Source organism: Equus caballus, chromosome 16, assembly GCF_041296265.1.
Source record: "Equus caballus isolate H_3958 breed thoroughbred chromosome 16, TB-T2T, whole genome shotgun sequence".
NCBI lineage: Eukaryota > Metazoa > Chordata > Mammalia > Perissodactyla > Equidae > Equus > Equus caballus.
This window is the reverse complement of record NC_091699.1, coordinates 58,983,728-59,005,384: the sequence shown is the minus strand read 5'-3', so window position 1 is coordinate 59,005,384 and position 21,657 is coordinate 58,983,728. Positions and strand designations below refer to the sequence as shown.

General features: G+C 46.8%; 1 protein-coding gene and 1 long non-coding RNA gene across 3 annotated transcripts in view; one reads left to right on the top strand and one right to left on the bottom strand.

Annotated features, from left to right (window-relative positions):
• ITGA9 (integrin subunit alpha 9) overlaps positions 1 to 21,657 on the top strand; it is a 331,203-nt gene that overhangs the window by 115,562 nt on the left and 193,984 nt on the right. The gene's annotated exons all lie outside the window — the stretch shown is intronic.
• Positions 18,980 to 21,657, bottom strand: part of LOC111768381 (uncharacterized) — a 34,389-nt gene continuing 31,711 nt past the window's right edge. The window contains exon 2 of the long non-coding RNA XR_002800716.2: positions 18,980 to 19,196. This is a non-coding gene — a long non-coding RNA (uncharacterized lncRNA). The remainder of the gene's footprint in view (positions 19,197 to 21,657) is intronic.

Below are 21,657 nucleotides of genomic sequence, written 5' to 3'. Positions count from 1 at the left end.
AGTATGATGTTTGAATATGTACACTCTTAGTTTTCCTACCTACCCAAGATTATGTTTTGTAGAACTATCAATGTGCATTCTAGAGAAAGTCAGCTGGAGGGAGGAAAATGGTATAGTTATAAAATGCTTTAAGCCTCGACTAAGTTTTTACCTCCTGCTGCTTTCATCATCTCCTCTCATTCTACTTTTCCAGTAGGACTCAACAGGCATTATGGAGTCATGAAATTTACGTTTCTAAAATGAAGATGTATATTATATTGATAAGACTTCACTTGTGATGTTAATAATGCCTCACACTTCACGTCTTTCTAAGGGTCTTTATATGCTGTGCCTCATTTAATCCTTATGATGATCTTATTAACCATTTTATAGTTCATACATTGAAGACTCCAGAGAAGCGATTGGCCCAGGCTCCACAGATGTTTAACGACAGCTGGGATCTTAACCTCATCCTCTGCTTCTGGGACCACCCTCTTCCCAGTGTGTGTAACACCTGACTTGTTTGTTACTTTGGGTTCTCATTCAAATTTGTGATTCTAGTCATTGAGGGATGATATCCCAGTTACTCTTTCTCTCTAAGAAACCGGTTCCAAAACGTGAGGGTGGGAGACAACCATCTTATTTTGCTCGTGGGTTCTGTGGGTCAGTCACACTGGTGGGATGGCTTGTCACATTCCATGATGTTTGGGATCTCAGCTGGGAAGATGCATGTGCTGGGCTGGGATCATCTAGGGCATCTTCCCTCACATGTCTGGCAGGTGCCCAGCAGGGACAGGGACCTCAGATGGGCTGTTGACCAGAACACCTATATGTGGCCTCTCGATGTGTTCTTTGTGTGGGCTGATCTGAGTTCCCTCACAACATGGCAGCAGTACTCCTAGTGACAGTCTCGAGAGCAGAGTGGAAGTGTGTGGCATTTTTACCATCTAGCCTCAAAGTCACAAAGCATCACTTCTGGTGTTTGAGGTAGTTACAGACTGCCCAAGTTCAAGAGGAAGGTGCATAGACCTTGCCACTCAATGGGAGGAGCGTCAAGGATGTATTATAGAAAAGCGGATGACTTCAAGGAAGGAAATATATTTTTACATTGACAGTATAGAATATGAGTTGATGTTTTCTAGGCAGAGCCATGGGTGAGGATCCTGAGTAGAGGGCCAGATCAATTTGGATGTGCTGGGGAGTGGAGCAAGAAAGAGGGTGCTGGGTCATCATTTACCCCACAAATATTTGTTCAGATTATCTTGGAGCCAGACAGAGAGAGCAGGGCTTCTGACAATCACTTCATATGGGAGACTCAGGACTCTGTAGTTTAGGCTCATCCTGTTGAAAATTTGACCTTATTGAAGACCATTTTAAGATTTATTTATATTTAGCACAGGACCTACACAGTTCCACTTATTATACAAAAAGTGAAAAGTTCATCTCAGTCAGCATCCTGTCCTGCTTATATTTAAATCTGACGGGAAGAAAAAAATCAGCACCAGGAGAAGATTGCTTGTAAAAGTTTATTTTATATTTAAGTGAAGTTTATTTTTGGTCCTGGTATTCTTCATAGGGTAAGGATTTCTTTTAAGGCTGTTAATAGTATATTTCCTTTTCATTGCCACTCCCCACCAAAATAAGCTCACTCTCATGTTTGAATCATCTTCGTGTCCTCAGAACGTCTAACTTTAAATAATGGTTGGAGAAGCTCCAGGCTGAGTAGAGAGTAAAATCCTATTGCATTCTGACCTTTGGGCTGGGATCAAGTGTGGTGTAATAAAATATCAGTCCCAGGAGTCACCTTTGCTGATTTTTTTCCTATTATTCTTTCCTGTTATTCCATATCCATCCAGCTCTTGCAACCAAGGATTGTTACATTGAGATCCAATCTGAAATTAAAACTTAGCATTTTAACCAATAAGCTATAAAGCTGTTGAACTCCCCCTGGGATGTGGTTACCTTTTCCTAAACTTCCTGAGTTGTCTCTTCTTAGCCCCAGAGTTGATTTCTTATTGAGTCTTTGGAAAGATCCCTGATGTTTCCTTGCTGTTTTCCGTCAGAGTGGGGACTATTAACCGTGCAAATCTCGTGAGGTCACAAGCTTTGCAGCTGCATCCCATCACTGCAGAGGGAGAGCTGCCCAGGCGGGGCTCCGCTCAGTCCTTCCTGATGGCGCAGGGTGCAGGTCTGAGGTCACATTAGAGAGTGGGTCCTTGTTGCCATTGTGGCCCCAGCAGGATCTGAACCTCTTGGTCCAGACTTACAGAGATCCTTCAGGAGCTAGAGCACGTTGTCAGAACCTTCCAGAGGACTGCGCACTGGAATTGCCTTTAAGGGTCTTTTTGTACAGAGTGTATTTTCTTGGATTCAGCTCCCCTGAAGGGACCCTTGAGTCAAGGCTACTAAAGAGGGCGGCAGGCTGCTGTACATAGTTGCCTTGGGACGTTTGGTGATAAAATGTCCATTGGTGAGGATCTTACTGGTGAGGAAGTTGGTGCAACCACAGACTGCTGTTGCGCCAAGGTACATGCATCCCATACCACTGGTGTGGCTCGCCCTTGTGCATTCCTGTTTTTCAGTAGCAGATTCTAGATTATCCTGTTTGCTGGCTAGAGGGGGCTCAGAGCACCATGATGAGGAGGGAGTCCCCGGATGACTGCTCAGCCTTCAGCAGGAGTTGAACAACATGGTCCACCAGACTCGCACCTGCTAGTTTTGCTCAGGCTGGTATTTCATTTGACTTTATCAGCTATCTCCTATTTAAGGGTAAGTAAAAGTAGGGAGAGTCACAAAAATAACCTCGAAGGTGATGGCTAGCATTTATTGGATGCTTGCTACACCCAGGCACTATTCTAAGCTCTTCACGCATGTTGTCTGCTAATCCTTGCCACAGCCTGTGAGCTGTGTGCTGTCATCATCCCCTTTTACCCTGCAGGACACTGAGGCCCAGAGAGGTGAGTGGCTCTGCCCAAGCTCTTATAAGCAGAAAGCAGTGAGGCAGGTTCCAAGCCCAATCTGTTCAACCCTGTACTCCTCCCCTGGCAGCTGGGCTGTTTTGTTGAATGTCCAGGGCCATCCTGGTAGAGGGTGGGCACTGACCCAGGTGACAAGGCCCGGCTGCAGAAAGCCATGTGTGGATAATCCCGCTCGTTGAGTATCTGTCCCCCCAAAGTGGGGCTGTCTGGAAAGTGCTTTGAGCTCTGTGACAGCAAGTCCTTAAAACCCAAAATATTTTTTATTCTGATCAAAGGTCAAGGTTTTTATAATAGAGTTTAGGGGGATGGGCTGCTAATTTTAGACTATCTGAAAATCTATCTCAAGAAACAAAACTTGGAGTCAAGTAAAAGGACTTGTGTGGAACCAACATTTCTCAGAAGAAGCAATGAAAAGTTCACCTGTGCCCACCGGGGAAGACTTACAACAGCCCAGCAGTGCAGAGCCCGGGGACCCTCAGGTGGCCTTAATTCTGTTGTTTGTGGAGGGCCTGCCCTGGGTGCTGCTGGTCTCCATGGTGGTAAACAAGCCAGGTCCTTGTCCTGGAGGACTCTAAGATGTGATGGAGCCCTTCAATGGGGCACGCAGGGATGGGGAAGCAGAGGATGAATTTGGTCTTGGTCTGAGACAGCCTCTTTTAATAGAAATCTTCATAACCTTCCTGCAGTGCACTTCCTGTGAATGGGGACTCTTGGTTTCTTCTTTTTTCCCCCCTTTAATGAGAGAAAGCAGGCTTTTGATGAAGAAGTTCCACCTAAGTGTTGACATCCCCGTTCGGTTACTAGAGATTTCAGTCACAACAGTGTGAGGGAGGTCAGGAGAAGTTCTCCTCAGGATCATTTTCCATTGGGAAACGTCCTACTGGAGAAGTTGAGGCGGGAAGAGAGTCAAGGGGAAGACTTCATGGAGCCTGGCCGGAGTGCCCCTGGACACACAGCCAAGCATTAGGCCTCAACCATAATTTTTGTTTGGAAAAAAGGGGAGCAGAAATGGTACAGTCAAGTCAGCCTGCTCATTCAGCAATAGAGTGGGCTGCTGAGCCAGAGCTCAGGAACCTGGGTACTGCAGGGATGTCCTCAGGTCCTGTCTGACGGAGGCCGACTCCTGCCCTCAGCCCCACATCCTGGAAACAGTCTGGCCCCTGGGCTCTGTTCCTCTGACACAGTGAAACTGGTCAGTGAGGGTGGGAAGAGCAGAGAGGTGAGGGCCACATCCAGAAGGCCATTTACTTCCTGTGCTGGCACCTGTCACACCACTGCATGGATGAGGTGAAGGCTCCTATGTTCAGTAGTTGCACATGGTGAAGCCCCTCAGCCTCACTGTCCTTGCTTCCCATTTCTTCCTGGGGTAGGAATGCCTTGAGCCTAAGTTGGTTGTTTTAGTTTTCTTGAGTGTAAAAGGAATCCTAACTAGACATTGTATGACTATAACCATAAAAACCCTGTGTTGACTTTAGTCTCATCTGAGCCAAGGGTGGTGTTCACACCCGCAGGGCTGACAGGTTCTGAGAGCAGCAGGCCTTTTGTGTCCTTCAGAGGCAAAGAGCAAGCCCTGGCTCCCCTGGAGACCCATAAATTGTGACTACACAAAGCCCCAGGAACAACAGTGGAAACAGCTATTTCTGCCTTAAGTGGATCATCCAAACGGGTTTTTCAGTCCTTTCTTAAATTCGTTTCTAAAGTATCCTTAAAAGGCATAAAGAAGTGACAAGGATGATGGTTGGAAAGGTTAAGACCTTTTCAGTGGCCTCTTTAATTTTAGAATAACCAGCTTTTTTTTTTTTTTTCCCATCCGCTAGAGGTTTCCCCTGAATTATCTTTTTCAGTTCTGTTTTTAATTAGGTTGTAGTAAGAGGAACCATTAATAAAGCCTCTCCATTTCCACATCTACTGTGAAGCTTTGTAACTTCTTCCTCTCAGGTGATGGCTAAGTGAGGAGAACGTGTGAAATCTAAGTAGATTTGTGGAAACACAAACACGTTTTGATTGAGTCATGGGTGTCACTTGGAGTATAAGTAGGCCCGAAATGATTTGTATATGAGTCTTTCCTCCCGGGGACCTTAAGTATTATCTTGTGCTGTCATCTTTATGTTGTATTGGAAAAATCTGGGACTCTTTTTCCCTCGGTAAATAACGTAGTTTTAAAGGATTCTTGCTATTTAGTCTCAAGTCCAAATATGGTTTCTTGTGAGAAAAAGGTATTTAATCAAGTTTAGTATTTTTAGTTCCAGAAAGAATTTTGGTGGGGATGGGATACAGCTAAAAGGTGGGAGAAATGTTCAGTGAGGAGGGACACTCTGACTCCTGTTTCTTTCGCTCTTTACAAACTTGTGTTTCCTGTAGGGGAAAAAAAAGTTTGATTTTGGAACTTTAAAATGAACTGTTTGGTGTTACTAAGTTTTAATTCATTGCTGGGAAATTTTGGATGAGCTCCTTTCGTAAGGATTTATGTATCTTAAGAGCCAGCTTGGGGCACAGGGTTGGGGAGGGCTGTGTTCTTGGATGAACGTAGGATGACCTGCTACTTTTTGGTGGAAAATGTAAGGGCTGGTCTACTTTTGGATGAATTTCAGAGAAGAGAGCACCTCCCCTCTTCAGTCTCGATGTGGCGTGCCCTTAGGAAGTTCTTCCTTTTCACCCATCCTTCCCCACAGTGGTCCCACAACCTCTGCAGCCCCCCTTTACTTCCATCTGCCAATTCAAACGAGAGACTGATCGCCTAGGCTCTAGCCCACCACTCTGATTTGGATTTAGATGGGATCAGAAATTTTGTTTGGCATCCTTTTGTCCTTAAAAAATAAAAAAGAGAGAGAGATGAGAGGAACCTACCTCCCGTAATCCATAATCTCAACAAGCTCAGAATATTTCTTCCTGGCATGTGCCCACCTATTTCTGTGCACAGGCCCCCAAGAGAGCTGCAGAGAAAAGTCTCGTCATGGTGGGAGGGAAAAAGGAGGGTAAGAAGGAAGGTTCTAGGATGTCTTCTCCCCACTGCTCCTGAGGTTCAGTTATATGCAGCCTTGTACCAGTCACCTGGGGCTGAGAAGGGGGAGCAATCAGGAAGGGAGAAGAGGAGGAAGGCCATTTCGGATGGTTTATAGCTGATGAGTGGAAGTTAGATCCTGTTAAGAACAGCAGGTGACTTGTCCCTGCCTCATTGTCCCCTCCTTTATTATTTAGTATCCCATCCTTTCCAAGGGAAGTTCTGAGAACCTGTCCTCTGGTATCTGGGCAGTGCATCCCCAGCAGCCTCCACAGCCCCAGGAAATCACTCTCATTAGCCCGTCCTTCTCTTGATTCCTCTCCTGGTAACTTCTTGGGGCCACCACTCTTTGAGGCCAAGCCAAATATATGTAGCAGAAAAGCCAATAAGAAGTTTCTAAGATTCAGGTTTACTGCTCTCTTACAAAAGAAGTTCAGGACTAGTATGGTGGCTTCATGGTCATCAAGGATCCAGAATTCTTCTCTCTTTCTGTTCCACCATCCTCAGACCTTGGCTTCCAGCCTCAAAGCCACTTCATTGCCCAATATTGCTGTTGGATCTCCAGCCATCACAACCAAATTCCAGATAGGAAACAGGAGGAAGAGAGAAGAATACCAAAGACCACGTGTCTCAGCTAAGTTGTCTCGCTTTATGGAACTTTCCTGGAAGGCTCACATGGTGGTTTCTGCTTAGACCCTATTGACCGCGTCTTCCTCCATGGGCATTGGGATATGTTGCCCTTTCTAGGCACATTGTAGGCTGGAATAAAGTTGAAGTTCTGTTAAAAGGGAAAAGGGGAGAACGGATATTGGCTAGACAGATAGCAGTCTGTGTCATGGTCTAGCATATATGAAGTATCTTGTGTGTAAAACTTAACATATTCTGCCAAGCTTCTAGTCATTTATATATCTAACCCTCCTATGAGACCCTAAGCTGACTGGAAACCCTGGCGTATCCCCTTCCTCTTTGTACCCTATACAGCTATCACCCCAGGGAGGTGCATGGTGGGTGCTCAGCCCATCTTTGTTGAATCAAATCAGATTCAGCCCCTGTCCCCTGACCTGTGGATCTGCAGTTATAAATGATTTCTTGTTAAGCATTTTTTTTAAATTAACTTCTTCCCAGAGGGCTTTTGCATAACTATCAGTTTTCTATATGATAATGATAAAGGTGCTAATAATTATCAATGCAACTGAAAAATCTAGGCCGTGAAAATTGACAGTTTTAGTAAATATGTAGTTAAACTGATTCCAGATGTTAGAGAAATGAGAGATAAGGGTTTTACCACTAGTCGGTATTAGTAGAATGTTAGGGAGAAATCTTTATGAAAAATGCCCCTTTTGACTGTTTTGTCTGAGTTTGAACTAGCAACATAGGAAGGTAGGAGTTTGCTGAGAAAACTTGCATCTGTACTTCATATTTGTAAAAGGGCAGGGAATCCTAAAAATCTAGTTACGTAAATTTATGTTCCGTCACGTTAGAAAAAAATAAGTGGATGGAAATAATCAGGATGGTTGGAAGGCAGGGCTTTCCCTTCTGCTCTCAGAGGGAAGGAAACTCTGACTGTGTCGGACATCTCGATTGGAAAGTGTCTTTGGTGAGCCCGCCCTGTGTGACCGGCTGATTCACTTTGTCTGCTAAGTCCCAGGAGAGGTGATGTAACCAGGGCCTGCAGCTTCTAGGGAGAGGGGAAAATCATTGTTGGCCCAACCCTCTGGCATGGGAAACTTTAACAGAGCCCTGGCCAAAAGCAGATGGAGTTTTGCAGCTACGTTTTATAATTCTCTTTTAAATGTTGATCGTAGCATCTGTTGTTTCTTCCTCATTTTCTCTTTTCCCTTCCTTCTCTCTCTCTCTCTCTCTCTCTCTTACTTTGTCTCCTTTTTATTCCAGTTGAGCTCCTATGTGTGGCTGTTCTGCTCCTCCCAAATCAACTCAGGTCTGATCTTTGGAAATACGTGAATGAGGAACTATGGGGGCTGCCCACCGTGTTTCTGTTATGGAATCTAGTTAATGTGTGCCAAGAAGTCGAGTAGAAAGAGCATGGACTTTGGTCTCTGGAAGACACAGGTGTCACTTCTAGCTCCAACCATATTATCTGTGTGACTGGGGGCAAGTTACTTCACTTCTTTGAATCTCCCGAATCTCGTCTGTAAACTGAGGTTAATTCCTCCTTCAAAGGGTTGTTAGGAGGACTCAACAAAGTAGTGTATGAAGAAAAGCCCAGAGAGGTAGATGGAGACCAGATTGTGTTGGGCTGTATAAGCCATGCTAAGAGTTTGGATTTAATTAAGAGCTCCGGGAAGCAGGGTCGTGTCATGATGTGATAGATGTTTTCAAAAGATCATGCTGGCTCTACGGAGAGAGTAGATTGGGGTGAGGGGAAGTGGGAGTGGAAGCAGACAGCCCAGCTAGGAGGTGAGAGCGGTGGGCAAGGTGGCTGCAGTAATGCAGTCACGGTGGGGCCAGAGGGAAGAAGATGGGTCTGGAGACCTTTTGGAAGAAAAGGTAGTAGAAGTAGCTGAAGTCTTAGATGTGGAAAAGGGAGAGGAAGAGAATGATCAAGCAGGAATCCTAGGTTTGGGAATGGCAGTGTCTGTCAGAGAGTCTAGCAGAGGACTGTGCACATGGATGACACCCACAGAATGTTGGCTGGATGGCCAGATTCAGGAGTACCTGGAGGAAAGAAGGAGCGTGTGTTATTGGGCCGTGTTGGATGATAAATACAGTGGGACAGCCCGAGGTCCACTTCTGCTCTTGCTTTGAAGCTATTGTGCTCTGATCGTGACCTATCCACCCATTTAGATGGCAGCTTCTAGAATCAAGTTGGGCAACATTGAGCAAAGCCTGAAAAGCGACAAAGTCTGCTGAAAGCTTTAGGGACCACTTGACGCTCACCTCCTGGTTCCCTCTCTGCAGCTGTCTGCTTTAACAGAGAGTCAGAACAAAGTGAAAACTAACCAACAGTTCGATTTGGGACGCCTTCGGAACTGGAGCAAAATTTGACAAATCTAGGCACTGTAGTGGCATGACTGTTACAGGTGGGGCCTAACGGACCCCCACCCCCAGGGATTCTGCCTGGGTAGATCTAAGGGGGTGAGGTTAGGATCACCTGGAAATCTGGGTTTTGAACCCCTTTGAGAGGTGGTTTCCAGGTGACTCTTGCTCTGGTTCTTTTCCTTCCACTTTTTTAGGGGAAGGAAGTCAGTTTGATGGCAGCATTTCCTCTTCCTGTTCATAATTCAGACTCTGGGGGCAATTAGAGGCAGGCAGCCTCCCCCGTGAGGAGGAAGAAACCCTTCACATGTTTTATTAATGACAATAGCAGCAAACATATGCACAGTGAGGACTTTGTACTCATGAAATTATTGTCATGGACTTAGAGTCCAGATAAAAGTCTTTGGCAAATCCCTAAAGAATATTTCAGAGAGAAAAAGAACAGAATTTATAAGGTCTAAAAATAGCAGCTGAAGTGCAGCTGTGTTTAGCTTGTCAGGGAACCTGTTGAGTCAAGACAGGCAGGGAATTTTATTTCTCTGGCCCTGAGGTCACTTGTCTTGTTTAAGAAGGGGCAGCAAACATTTCCAAATAGGGATTGGTTTTTAAGGGGAGGAAGATGGCTGAGTATATATGGTATTTCTTGGGTTTTTTTTTCTCTTACTCTTCCCACCTCCTGCCACACTCCAAACCTCTTCTTAAGAAAAGGAAGGAGGGTTTGGTTTTCTCAGAGTAAGTGGGGGCTGCCTGGGTGGGAGAATTTCAAATGGTATCGGTGACGTTGCTTGTTGATGGCACATTTGATGACAGCTGGTCTGCTGAGGCGTGGTGCTGGCAGTCTGATTATTTGCTCTTAGAGGGTTTCATACAAACCCATTGAGTTGCAGAAATAAACCCATAGATGAAGAAATAATGATGTGCCTTCTCCAAGACTGATTGGCTGATTTGTGGACCTTCCTTGTCCCATTTCTAGGCAGGGATGGTGTCTTCGTCCTGTTCCACAATCCACAAAAGAAGGCGTGTGTCCCACCCACTGCCTAGGCAATCCTCAGGCTTCTATACTTAACAACGTTATGGAATGTCAGCATCTGAAACTTGTCTATCAGTGAGGCTTCAAACTGCCTGCCCTTCAATATTTATTGGAACCTTGGCTGAAATTAATTATGTTTATGGTGGAGTGCCTGAAGGTTAGGCCCTCCATCCATTTTGAGGCCAGAAGTTGAAAACTGGTGGCCCGCAGGCTGGATCTTGCTCAGTCATGTTTTGCTTGCCCTGCAAAGTGTTGACTATATAATTGTGAATATTTAAAAGCAGAATATTTTGTTCACAAATCTTGATTGCTGGATTCTTGTGGGATGCTCTAAGATATATCCTTGGTTTAGGCTTCTTCGTCTGAGTGTGGAGTCCACAGACGGCTGTGCATAGATCCTGTCCTTCCAAAGGCAGCTCTCCTGTGGGTCATGATGAGAAACAGCCACTGCTGTTTCGTAGAGGATAGTAAGAAAAGGATGAAATGAGTTGTGTTGAGCACCTAGAAAACGACTGAAAATGCATGGCGAGCACTCTATAAGCAGCATCTGTTGTGGTGGTTACTCTCATTGTCGTGTTCAGAATGTTTTCTGTGAGGATTCTGTTGAAGACGTTATTCACCATGTAACCCAGGGGTGCCCAGGGGAAGACATGTCTATCAGATCTCACCAGGAAATAATTGTCCTTCTCTGAGTTACTGACACATCTATACCTAATCATGCTGTGAATCTTGTTTCTATCTTTGCCTTAGCTGCTAGGAAGCTCAGAGATGACTTTGCAGCTCATGTCTAGCAGGAGGACATGCTTTATGTCATGCATTTGGTTTATTGACCACTTGGTTTCACATAGCATCATTTTTTCACTGCTCTGCTTTTCTCACTTGCTTAAATTATCGTGGGCATTTTTCTAAGTATCCTTAAATCCTGTTTGGAATAAGGCTAGGTGTAAATTTAAAAAAACAACAACAGAGCATCTGCTCCTGTGAGAGAGAATTTATATTATCACTGCAAATAGGCTTCTATGTCTAAGCCTCGGGACTTCATGTGGTCTCTCTCCCTACTGGACACTACTGACCTTTGACATCTATGTTGGACCTGGCTCTATCAGTTGTGCTCATTCTTTCCCTTTACTCTCTACCCCTGTAGCTTCTGTTACTGAATTAGGTTGCCTTATTTAGCTGGATGGACTGATGTAGCAGTCAGCTACTGCTGTATAACAAATCACCCCAAAACTCAGGGCACACCACAGGTCTGAGGGATGGCTGGACAGGTCTGCTTCAAGCTGAAGGTCTGCACATTGGCTGAGGAAGCTATTCTCCATGTCTCTCATCCTTCTAGAACCAGTTGTTTACCGAGGCAGGTTCTTCTCATGGTGAGGGCAGAAGTGCAAGAGGGGTGAGCAGAAACGTGTGAGGCCTCTCAAGAGGTAGGCTCAGAACTGGCACTATCACTTCTTCCACGTTCCATTGGCAGAGTCAGTCGTGTGGTCAAGTCCAGCGTCAGGGGATTGGGGAAACAGAGTCTGCCTCTAGTGAGAGGAACTTCAGGGTCAATGACCAAAGGGTGGAACACCAGGTGGGGGGCAGGGGGATGCAGTCTACCGTAGGCAGTGTATGTACTTGGTGGGCATACTGTGGTATCTGGCCCTTAGTGGATATGTTGGCTATTCTCCAGATCATGCTCTGCCATTATTCTCCCATCTGTGCCCTGGGTGGCTGGCCTTCCTTCTGGCTTTTAGTTGGTTTCAGTCAGAGGGGAGCACCAGAAGAAGGCAGAAGAGTGCCTGGCCACACGTTGGTGTGGCTGTAACCCTCTGCAGAAGGCCAGAGCTTCTGCCAAGTGGCTGGTTTTGATCACCTCGGCGTTCTAGTAACCTTCAGACCTGGGAGAGGAAGCTCTCCCTGCTGTTGCTAGCCCTGGAGTGCTTTACCTGGGGGTCTGTCTCTTAAACCTGGCCCCTCTCTTGTCCCTTCAGTGAACTCTTCTCCTTCTGCCTGTTTGTAAGAGCCATCTGTTTCTGGCCAGGACCTTCATGGATACAGTAGGTGCTCAATAAGTGCCTGGTTAAGTGAGTATCAGGGCTCTTTGCTTTTCCTCCCCTCTGGCCTTTACATCACAAATTCGTCACTTTTGCTGCCTGAAAAACCCATAGGATTTCAGACTGAGGAGGCCTCCCTCTCTCCCCGTCGTCCAACCACCATCTCCTCTCACTAAAGCCTGGCAGAGTAAATTCATCAGAGTGGATTCAGATAGAGAAGCTTTTACTTTTTTCTCTAAGGTTTTTTGGCATGCCCTTGGGGATAATTAGGGATTCTTTCAAGTGCCACGTTTTTTCCATAGATTGTGGGGGTTTTATTTCCCAGATGTGATTTATGCCATGTCACGTTCCAAGAAAGAGAATGTAGGGAATGTGGCCAAAGAAATCTCAACAAAAGGAAACTATATGTAAATCTTACCAATAATAATTGCTTTAATTTGGGAAGGGGTAATTAACACCACTGTGCCTGACTCAATAGAGCAAAGTACTTGGTTTTTTTAAGCAGGAAGGAAAGGGCCCCCAAATTTCAATTTCCCGAATTAGTTTGAGGACCATTGGAGTATTTCTCAAACTTCCCTGATCAAGATAGTTTTGTTAAATATTTAGGCTCCTAGTGATCCAGATTCACTGGGCTTGGGGTAGGGCCTAGGAATCTATTTTCGGCATGCATCCCTGGTGATTCATATTAACCTAGTGTGAGAAACACTGGGCCTGGCTAATGATTCTCACACATTTTGGTCTGTTGACTAAGGAGAAATCCAATGATGACGATGATGGTAGTAAATGAGAATGGTAACATTTAGAAGTCACTGTACAGTTTGCCAAGATTTTACATATGTTGTCTCATTAACCACGTTGGCCCCTTCAGGACTCATTCTTGTCTAATATTGCATGTGACATTATTTTACCAGAATTGAATGGAAAGAATGCTACCATCGGGTTTTTAAAAAATATTCTAATTGATACCGGAGGCAAAGAGATAGCAATTGTCATGTTATACACATGAAAGGTACAACCGTTAGACCACCCTTTGAGAACCACTGCATGGCTTCTTGATAAGATTCTTTCAACCCCATCCCATTCCTGGATCATGTGAGAGGAGTTTCTGGAAAGCTCTGCAGAGGGTTTTTCTGCAGACAGACATTTCTAGGTAAGGGGATGTTCCAGTTGTCTGCTCTCTGGAGAAGAGCACAGATATTCCCTGCTAAAAAGGACATGCTGAGCTGTTTCATTCTTGCAGGTTAGGAAGTCTCCTTTTAGGAATGCCATTTCAAGTTCCTGTAGCAGTTCTGCATAAAGCCATGCCTAGAAAAATTAGAATTACTTTGATTCTCTATGGCTTTGCAGCCTTTGGTATCAAATGCATTGTGAGTGTGCTCTGAAATTTTGGGGGGAAATTTTTCAAACTTGATTAATTAATACATATGGGGACCCATCATGTTATCTACTGTATGTTAGAGATTCTGGGCACTCTTGGCTGCCTGTTAACTTACAGCTCATGTGGTTGTTGCTTCTATTACCCACTGAGCAAAGAAATGTCTTGCTGGCATAGTGGAGTTCTCTGAGGGTGTTGACTGCTCCATTCTTCTGTTGCCCCCATGCATGCTGTTGGTGACATTTAGCTCCCTCACTTCCTTTTCATCCCTTCTTCTGCCTTTTGCAAAATGTATCACAGTGTTGAATGAATAATAGAAGCCCAAGGACTTGGAGGGGCTGGGAACCATCATGCCCTTGTGTTTTAGTGTTGGCACATTTTCCTCATCGTGGTAATACTTTGATTTGAAGCCAATTATTCAGCATCCCTGGTTTAGCATATATTGCATTACATATTTGGGAAAATAGCATGGTGTCTGTTTGCTCATTCTGCATAGCATTGACTGAGATTTGAGTCTCAATTAATTGAACCAATAATTGTGATATTAAAAACGGTCTCCATATCCAAGGGCAGAGATTAGACCATGGTGGATATTGAGACCTTTGGGCCATGAACTCTGAAATATGCATCTTCCAGAACTGAGCTTGTGACTGTTTGCACATGACCTTACAGCACATGCCTTCAGAGGATGCATTTAAGTTCAAGTCCTAACTACAGTGATGAATTCCGAGCTTTTTGTTATTGGTTTTCTACTTGAAAGACAAAAGGAGTTTTATACCCTGGTATTTGAGGTTCAGTTCAAGGGCAATCTTGGATGAATCACTGTTGGATAGGGAGTTTTGTGAGTGCTGGGTAGTTTGTAATATCCTTTAAAGAGTCCAACCAAGAATCTGCCTGACTGTCCACTGTCCATTCATCCATCCATCCATGTCAAGATTTACTAGTTCCTAGAAGGCACTTGGCACTGTTTACATGCTAGGGTTGCGATGATAAAGCATAGTAATAATCATCATTTATTGGGAACCTACTATAGCTAGACAGTCTCCAATATTCAAAGCGTCTTTGTGAGGTAAGAATTGCATCTGGCATTTTATGAGAACAGAAGCTAAGGTACCTTACCCTGCTCACCCAGCCAGTCAAGGTGGAGCAGGCCTGAGGTATCCTTGTGACATCAGGACCAGAGCAGCATTTCCTTCCATTATGTTAAATAGACTCTTCTATTTGCCAGGACCCAGGCCCACTTTAAAGTGCAGAGTGAGCATTCTGTGGCAGGGTCAGAGCTGGAACAGCCAGCCCCTCATTGGTCGTATCTTCTCTTCTTGGGGTATCTTCTTGCTATCAGTGAAACAAGGAAAGGGATATATGTACACAGGACGGAACCCCTGGAAGGCCCATCCACTCTCATTTCTCTGCTTTGCCCTTTATAGTCTCTCGGAACTTGAGGTTCTGTCCAGACTCACCCTGTCATTTGAAGGTGTAGGCATACAAATGGAGGTCCACTTAGTGAATGTCTAAGTGTTGAAAAGTTACAAATCAAGATAGATGTTAAGTACACTCTGTCTATTCTCCTACTGTGGCAAATACACCTTTGTGACTATCTAGAAGGCCAGGATTGAACTTAGATTTCTCAGGCTCATCAGAGTTTAGTGCAGAAATTGACAGCTTGAGGAGAGCTGATCCTCAGCCCATCCCTCCACTTCTCTTACCATCTGGCTCCATCCCACATTGCAACGGGCCTCCTGTTCATGCATGTGGGTGCCCCAGCCAGGATAGTCATGCACGTGTATGGAGACTCATCCAAGCTCTGTCCACCCACTCTCCACAAAAGGCTGCTCTTGGGCCTGGAGGTACACCCACTAGAGGCGCAGTTTGCAATTGAGAGGATCAACCCTGGAGAAGAGCTCAACATAGACCCTGAAAGTAGGCTCAGGACTATTTGGGCAGGAAATTCTGGGATCCTGGGCACCTAAAGCATGTCTGAAAAGGAGGGACATGGGCCCTGCCCTTGACCTCGCAAACTTCTTGGGGGAGAACTATATAGCTAGAGGAGGGTTCTCTTGAGTGTGGGGTTTAAGGCAAGGGCCCCTCTTGCCCAGGTCTTAAGCAATACCAGTTCTGCCAAGTCAGAGGATGGAAGGTGCTGCAGAGGTCATATGATCCCCACTATCATTTTGTACAAGATGAGCCCAGCTAGTAGATCTCAGAGCTGTGGAGCCTTGGTGCCCCAGTTCCCCAGACAGTGCCCTGTTCTCATCTTGCACAGTGTGCCTGCCACTTGCATGTAGTTCCAGCAGGCTGGGTTTTTCTAAACATTATCCTAGCAGTGTTCTAGAGTATAAGGGCCTGAGGCTGGGCCCGTGTGGGTGGCTGTGGCTTACATGGACTCTTCTGCAGAGATGTGCTATCAGAATACAGTTTATACAAAGCTGTGAGCTTTGAGGACAGGCTCCTGGGGTGCATATCTCAGCAGCACCACTGACCTGCTTTGTGATTTTTCTTAAACTCCTGGAGCCTCAGTTTCTTCATCTGGAAACTGAGCTAAAGTGCTATCTGCTGGTAGAGTTGTGCAGGTGGAAAATGAAATGTTTGTAGAAGTCTTGGCACAGCACGTGGCTTTGCCCGTAGTGCCACTCAGTGAAGTACAGCTATTCCGATGGTGGCTGTTAATGTTATTGTTCTCCAGGAGCCCTGGGCCCCATTGAGCAGGGGCTGCTATCCCTCCCTCCATCCATCCATCCATCTATTCCTTTATTCAACAACTATCTGTAGAGACCTACCATGTGCTGAGTACAGTTTTGGGAGCTTGGGATTCACCAGTGAACAAGAGAAGCAAAATTCCTTGCCTTAGTGCAGCTGGCATCCTAACAAGCAGAGATAAATCATAATCACAATAATTATAGAAATGGTGTAGAAACTGATAAGTGCTATGGAAGAAAAGAAAAAGTTGATAGGAGAAGGGAGTTGGTCATTCCAAGGTGGTGTGTCATTTTAAATGGGGTGGTCAGGGTAGGCCTTATGAAAGAGGCCATTTGAACAAGGACTTAAAGGAGGTGAGGGAGGGAGCCATGTGGAGAGATGTAGGAGAAGAGCGTTCCAAGCAGAGGGAATAGCCAATGCAAAGGCCCTGAGGCAGAAGTGCCTTTTGCTCCAGGGACAGCCAGGAGGCTAGTGTGACTGGAACAGAATGAGTGTGTGAGCGTGTACATGCATGCAGATTGTAGATGAGGTCAGAAAAGTGACAGAGGCCAGATCATGTAGAGACTTATAGACTACTGAAAGGGCTTGGCTTTTGTTCTGAGTGAGATGGGACCATTTTGAGGGCCCTCAGGCTACTTCTATATTGTCAGTCTGGGCCCCCAGCCTCCCCCACCTTCTGTTCCAGGCTCCCGGCCCCTATCCATGTTGCATTCTCCTGCCAGCCACCATGCCCCAGAGTCCCATTCCCTCAATGGGAATGTCTGCCTCCAGCCAACAATCTGATTCATTGTATTCTGGAGCCCCTTTTTACGGAGGAGTGATGTTGCTGGTGGAAATTCAGTCATGGGGCAGGTCATGGGTGCTCACTTCATTTCTGAGGGGGGCTGGTTGTGGCCGCCCTTCTATGAACCCTGGTTCCACAGGGCTCTCCTCACTCTCCCTGGAGCCCGGGCCTGTGCCCTGGGCCCCTGGGTTCCTGGCTGCCTTTGTCCTGGTGAGGAGTGATAGAGGACAGGAAGATGGGAAGAAGATGTTCCAGGGCGGAGTGGAGGGCGGGTTAGGTACAGCCGGGTGAGGGGGTGTGTGTTAGGGAGCCAACAGGAAACAGGGCTGGGTTTTTGTTCTCCAAGCAGTTCCCAGTCATGGCTCTCCCATGGGGTTTCAGGGCTCTGTCTGAGGAAGCATTGTTCCTGTGGATGGTGCATTCGAGCCCAAACATTTGGCCAAGGCCACGCCAGCATTTGCTCTGCTTGTAACTGTGGCGCAGACGTCAGTTACCCCCCAGGAGATATCTGCCCTGCCCTTGGTGTTGGCCTGGACAGCCTTGCTGTCCTGGGGCTGGAAGGCTTTCCTGGGTCTTGTGCCAAATGATTCCCTTCGTGGCACTGTGGGTGGGCCCTGGGGAAAAGGGGAGCCGGATAAGCAAGGCCTGCTTCACCCACTGCTCCCAGAGGCCGAGGTGAGGGCTGGCCCTGGGTCAGAGGGTTTCCTGTTGAGTCAGAGCTCCCGCTGCTCTGCCCACCCCCTCCCACCCCCACTCCCGGTAAATGCACAGAACCCCCGCAGCTCTGTTTCAGGAAGAGCTGTGCCAGTGGAAACACCAGCACCCTTGTGCAGTGCGTGGGTTATCAGGGCTGCTCAGATGAGGAAGTCCTCACCCTGCCGCCCTGTTCTGCCCTTCCCTGCAGAGGGGAGGCCCTGCCCGTGGGAGAGTCTGGTTATACTGGGCAGTGCAGCTGACCCACCCGCCCCTCACTTCAGAGCTCTGAGTTTTGGGGGGTAAACAGAGGCCCTGGGCTCTGCTAAGGATAAGCTTTGTGATTAGGGAAGGACCCATTTGTCTTCATTTTCCCCACATCCCTTTCATCATGTCTGTGTGAAAATGAAAGCTGAAAGCTATTGTTTATTTAAAAGGCCCATTTACCTAACGCCCCTGGAATTTATTTGCTGGAGCGTTTTCCATTTTCATGTTCAGTTCAGACCTTGGCTACAGCGGAGAGGTTATGTAACCTGGGATGGACTGAATCCCATTGGCATCTGGGCACCCCCAAAGCACCGCCCCCTTAGCCATGCCTGTGAGGGGGCAAGCACCCACTGCATATTCAGTTGCCTCTGTGAGCTGCTGGAGGGAGGGAGCTGGGGAGTGGAAGGAGTTGAGAGAGGAAGAGTTGGCAGCTGTTGCAATGGAGTCAGGAGGAGGATTTCTTTTGGGAGCTGAATTCTCATGTCTTCTCTGGGCCTGCATCCCCCTCCTCAGCTTTAAACCCTCCTCATGTGCAAAGTCTGGGCCCTTCAATCACCCTGTCTCTGCACCTTAGCAAAAAGCCTGAGCATCATTGCCTGAGCCTTGGCGGGATTTGGGAACTGCTTCTGGCACATTCCTTCCTGGCTAGCCTGTGGAATCTGTCTCCACACTCCTATCCATCTCCAGCAGTAGTGGCCTTGAGGGCCTCCCCTGACTGAGGGCCACACTTCCACACCTATTTCCAGCCCAAGATCCCTTGGTTTCTACTCTGAAACCTGGTCTGGGTCTACATGGAGTTATTTTGACAGGGGACAAAGGAAGGGGTGTTGTCCTGGGTTATGATGGGCCAGAAGTTTAACTTGCTTCTGGATTTTTAAAGGAGGCAAAGACACAGAGTGGGTTTCAGAACCCTGACCTTAGTCAACTTAGTCGTGAAGAGGCCCAGTCAGATGGATGGCGGTGGAGGGAGAAGGGGGTGCAGCCTCTGCCTGCCCTCTACACCCCAACCTTCGGAGACAGTCAAAACCCATTCCTTCTTCTACTCTCTTTCTCTCCTCCTGCTGTGGCCTGAGATGTTTGTTCCCTTCACACCATTTTTCCCCTTAAAAATGCTTGTTAGCCCCCATGAAGAACAAGATAACTGTGTGTACTCCTGTATTAGTTAATACAGTGCTAGTTACTGTAACAAATGAACCCTCAGTTTCCGGCAACTTAACCCCCCAGAAGTTTGTTCATTGCTCTTGTATCAAAGAAGAATGTTCCTCAGTGGAGGTAGCTTCTTCCACATGGTGATTCTGGGACTCTGGTTCCTTCCACTGCTGGCTCTGCCATCCCTTAGGGGCCTCAGTCGTCTTCTTCCTGGAGGCAGGAGAAGAAATTGCCAGTGGAGAAGGCAAACCCACTTCTTAAACACTCCTGCCTGGAAAGACCTGCATCCCTTCCACTCACTCTCTGTTGGTGAGAACTAGTCACATGGCCACAACTCACAACGTAGTCCCACGTTGGGAGGCACCACGGTGATCACTCCACATGGCATCCGTGGTAGCACATGGCGAGAAGGGGATGTACTGGAGAGATGGTGAGAGGTGGAATCAGCAGGGCCTGGTGAGTGAGTGTATGTGGGGCAGTGAAGGGAAATCAAGAGTCCAAGCCCCCTCCCCGCCCCCGTCAGGTTTCTAGTTTGGAGAACAGGGTGGCTGGTGCTGCCACCCAAGGAAATGAAGTCTGCAGGAAGAGGGATGAATATCAAGAGGGAAGGCTCCTGTCACGTGCCCAGCATGGGTGGGTGCTGTAGGAAGGACTTGTGAATGCAGGAAGGAATAGAAGCATTAGTCAATGAACTTGAGTCCCTTCTGCCCATCCCATGGAGGTCTAGTTGAAAAAAACTGGTAGCTGTACTCACAGCCTGAAACCACAACTCCTGAAGGATCAGACCAATCTGTTTGCAAGTACAAACCTAATAATAAGAATAATCAGGACAAAAAGCATTGTCAGTAACCCAGGAGGGGACGCCTCCCCAGGCACGGAGCCCTATTCAGTGTCAGGTTATCGTCTCTCTGGGCCTGGGGAGAGGCGAAGGCAACCCCCTGACCCAGGAGGAGGATGAGCGCCTGCCTGCCTTGGGCCAGCACAGCCTCCTCCGCTCTCCTTGGCCTCAGGCTCATTGCTCTAGGGGTGTGGCACCAAGAAGGGCTGGGAGTTGGCATTGCTTGGGCATCTGACCAGAGATAAGCAAGCTGCCCCCTCCTCCCCTCATCAGAAAGAAAGGGGGAGCCGGCTGAGGGCCAAGTCCTGGGCTGCCACTGGGCTGATCCAGGCTGCTGCTGTCACAAGTGAGATCCAGGAAGCCTGGGCCATCTGAGCTCTGAGTCACAGCAGGTCACTGGAGCAGGGGTTGAGGGTCTCTGAGGTGAGGGCTGAGATACGTGCTTGGCCCCATTCCTATCTAAGAGGTCAGACTGGCAGCCTTCTGCTCTGTCTGTTATGCCTTTCTATCAGCAGTGAGAAGGGATACCACCGGGCTTGGGGCAGGTGGGCTGGGGAGGGTGGAACTCACATCCCTGCCTGTGGGGGATCCTGGGCAGAGTGAGGGGAGAGTTTATGGCTGGAATTCCTAGCTGACATCTCCCATCGCTGTCAACAGCCCCTCTTGCCCCTTCTCCCTTCCTTCTGTTAGAGCCTAAGGAGCAGATTCAGTAGGAGGATTAAGATTTGACAGTGAGGAGCACATAGCATTTTTTAGAGCAGGCAGCCCATTGTGTAAGGAAGTTTGTTTGGTTTTCTTTTTAAATTTCTAAATAAAGCAAGAAGTGAAGTATTGAAGGCTGTATAGCAGAGGTTAGGGGCACAGACTCAGAAGCCAGACGGCCCAGGTTTGAATCTAAATTCTACCACTTACAACCTTGGACAAGATGCTTAACTACTCAGTGCCTCAGTCTCCCCACATGTAAAATGGTGATAACACTACCTACCTCTTGAGGTCATTATGAGGGCTAAGTGAGTTAACATTTATAAAATGCTTAGAACAGTACCTAGCACATTATAAATGCCATAAAGTGAATGTTAAATTTAAAAAAAATTAAATTTAGGGACTGGCTGGGTGGTGTAGTGGTTAAGCTCCCATGCTCCTCTTTGGTGGCCTGGGGTTTGCAGTTCAGATCTTGGGTGCAGACCTACAACCTCTCATCAAACCATGCTGTGGTGGTGACCCACATACAAAATGGAGGAAGATTGGCCCTGAGCTAACATCTGTGCCTTAAGCAAAAAGAGGAAGATTGGCAACAGATGTTAGCTCAGGGCCAATCTTCCTCAACAAAAACAAAAAATTTTAATGTAATTGAGGAGTGGGTATATAGCAGAGGGGTGGTGACTCCTAGTCTTCCCCAGTCTTCTCCCTCAGGAATCTCTCAGTCCTTTCTCTGAGAAGATCCGCTTCCTTGTTTTTGTTTTGTTTTGTTTTGTTTTACCCCTCTGCAGCTATGGAGTAATGATGATTATCCCCTGTAGTACCATTTCTAGACTCTGGACAATGTAGTGCACTGCTAGCGGAAATGAATAGGAATAAAAACAGTTTGCAGGAGCCATGCTAGACAGTTTGCATAACTTGCTTTTAATCCTAAAACAAAATACAGAGCCCTGACAGTTGGAGATGTTATGTCCATTTTACAGATGAGGAAACTGAGCCTGACAGTGAGTTTCCTAATTTGGTCCAGGACTCAGACCCTAGTTTATCTGAGGCCCTGCTCTTTCTACAGTGCCAGGCTTCTCCTGTCCCTGCACATGCTGTTGCTTCACTTGTCAGTGTTGATTGTGTATTATC